Below are 3,298 nucleotides of genomic sequence, written 5' to 3'. Positions count from 1 at the left end.
TGGGGGGGGGGGGGGAGGGGGAAGGGGGGGAGGGGGGAACAATAGGTTAAGGAACCTGTCAATCAAAAGGAAGGACCCTTTTAGGAGAACAATAGGTTAATGACCTGTCAATCAAAGGAGAACAATAGGTGAAGTACCTGTCAATCAAAGGAGAACAAAAGGTTTGCTCCTTAGTGCATACCTGCCCCTGATGTAGGCAACACGCACTAACAAAACGCGCTGGTATGAAGTTTATCCTCCTACTCTTGATGTCATATCTTCTGGCAATCCAATGATACCGAGTGGCCATAAACCCAGTAATATTGTCCACTAGTTGGCCATTTGGTATGTCCGGCCAGAGCTAGTAACAAGCTAGGAAATCAGCAACTATAATTGCTTTGGCCACATCCACATCACTAAAATCCCATGTGAATTGATGGTGGAGTCCTAAATTTATCTCCTCACGCCAAATGTCATATGCTGATCTGTGGCGAACAAGCTAAATGCAGCGGACGGTCTGCAAAAGCGCAGTCGTGCTCTGGGTGGGATACTTAGGTCAGACCCTTCATCTATTAAATACCTCTGGCCTGATACCATACCAATAATGAATAGCTGCTGGGACATAGTTGGGCAGCTGCCGCCTATGACTGACTACCATTACATTTGGGTAGACACAGGAGCTAGTGCACTTTTTAGCCTGCTGTCTGCATCTCTTATGGTACCAACAAGTTGGCAGACCAGCTTCTGATATTAAATGAGTCGAGAAATGGCTCCTATATCGCTTGTGGCCACGTCCTCTGCAGCAACTAGCACCTCTGTGCGACATCAGTGCGCCAATCTGTACGCTCACTGATTCAGCTTTGGTGGACAGATCACCGTAATCTGCACGTGATGGGAAGGGTCGTGGACGCGCCACTAAGGGATATTGTCGCAGCACTAACCTTCTGGTTTGGAATGACGTTTTCTTGGATGCAGTCAGTCACATCTGCAATAGCGTCCAGAGACATCCCAGTCTACAATATGACGATCACCTTTACTTGCAGTTGATGGCTGCTCCAAGAGGGCTCAGGAGATTGTCAGGAATAGCTGATGGCTACTGGTTTGGAATGACGGTTTCTTGGATGCAGTCAATCACTTCTGCAACAGCATCCAGAGACATCCCAGTCTGCGATACGACGATCGCCTTTACTTGATGCAGTTGACGGTTGCTCCATAGAGTGCACAGGAGATTGTCAGGTACTGTTCTGAAGTTCACCTTGCCGCGTAGGTGACGCAGGTACTGGGACGGTTTCCTGTTGCATATGTCTTCCCGAGTCAGCACTTATCTAATACCGTCTTCCTGCTGCACTGTAACTCTACGGATAAGCTCGGTTTTATATTTCGTAGGCGTTCTCTGCCAGTGGAGCCACGATTATATCCTGAACTTTGGAAGCTTAGAGGTGATTGAGCTGACTCACTATCAATGCAAGTTTAGTCGCGTCCGCTGTAATTCTGGCACAGCAAAAGCTGACCTTGACCTGGGCAAACCAGAGAACTAGATTTTGCAACCAAAATTATGGGAGGCGGACGGCCAGTCGCGATACTACAGGCGGTTCCATCCTGTAATCAATAGTATTGTGGACGAGTGTTCACAGCGCTGATCACATCAGGTTCACCCCTGACGGGAATATTAGATCGTGTAGTGCTACCCATACTTAATAAGTGGCCAGTTACAAACGGGGAATAGTCTTGAACAGTTTTATTAACGCGAAATAACAGAAGGGAAGTATCGGTTGCTTTAGGCGACTTGTCAATATGCAGCGAGTTGAGCACAGTACAAACATAAAGTAAAAACGAGTTACAACTCCAAAGTAAGTAATAAATATTAATACAGCGCTTCAAGCGGCGCGCAGAAACTTGATGGTTGAAGCCGTTCATTTGTCACCACACAATCTCAACTCCATGGAGGCAAAAAAAAAGAGAAGAAGATTGATGGGAGATGGGAGATGGCACTATAGACTTATGCAGTACGTTGTTTTGAAGCTGGAGTGGGTGGAGCCTGCCGCCATGTTAAATAACCCACAACATTAGCAGACTACTGCCTGCGATGGCCAGTTGTTTTGATTACTAAAAATTACAGTCCTTACATGACTAATATAGTGTAAGGAAAGAAATTTCGAACTTTTTTCTATTCTTGAATGCGTATTTTCTTGAGCATTATGACATATTTGACCTCCTTAATGTAACTTGTTTTTTTTAATACTTTTCGAATAACCAAGAAAAGAAAGATATGATGTGAAAAGGATGCTGTCGTAGTGCGGTATTTTTTTTTTTTAACTTTTACTGCATTTGTCTCGACAGCAAATGAATCTGGAACTCCAAAGCCTATGCTTGTTTGCTTACTGGTACTGCATTTCGTTCGTTACATTTTCAGTTTTCAACTCCTATCCACAGCATTTTTAATGCTCATGATTGCAAAAAAAAAAAAAAAAAAAAAAATATCTACGTGTTCTTTGTTAGCCCATAAACGTGTACAATGAGGGAAGAAGTGAGGCATGCTATCGTATCTTGTCCACGTCAACGAAGTAAACGATTACTGAAATATCAAAGAAACAGAATTGCATAGCGGTATATGTCCATGCAGAATAGAGTTCTTGATTCATTAGTTGACAGTGCATTAGTCTCACCGTAGCTTACACATCTTTCACTTTTAAATCTTACCTATGATGCATCATTCAGCATGTGGCCAATAATAACAATTTACATGGTAAAAAAAAATACAATTTTTTAAACATCTTCCATCATTGTAGAATGTTATAAACGTCATTAGGGTAATGGTCGAAAATGCTTAAAAACCCCACAAAATGGTTAGTTTGCTTTAATATATATGCAAGAAATTTTTAGTAATGATGGCCTAACCTGTATAAGATGTAGGCCTACCTTCCCAATAGTAGAAAATTTGCCTCTTTTCCCAGAACATTTCTCGCCATTAAATTTGTCAGTTTTTTTTTAAAAATAACAAAACAAAGATCATCTGCTTGATTTTACTTTTGGATTTCATTACGAAGTTTTCAAAGTATATAAGCTTATATCATGCTTTGTGCTACACCAAACAATGGAAAATCCAGGATGGAATATGACAATATTGTGAAAAGGAAAGTTGCTATTCACCATATGGCGGAGATGCTGAGTCGCAAATAGGCACAACAGAAAGACTGGCACAAATAATAGCTTTCAGCCAGAAGGCCTTAGTCAGACGTAGATGGCAAACACACACATACACACTCACACAAACACGACTCACACAGACACGCGACTGCAGTATCAGGCAAGTGCGGCC

This window comes from Schistocerca americana, chromosome 7 (assembly GCF_021461395.2).
Source record: "Schistocerca americana isolate TAMUIC-IGC-003095 chromosome 7, iqSchAmer2.1, whole genome shotgun sequence".
Classification (NCBI taxonomy): domain Eukaryota; kingdom Metazoa; phylum Arthropoda; class Insecta; order Orthoptera; family Acrididae; genus Schistocerca; species Schistocerca americana.
Note: the sequence above shows the minus strand (reverse complement) of the source record.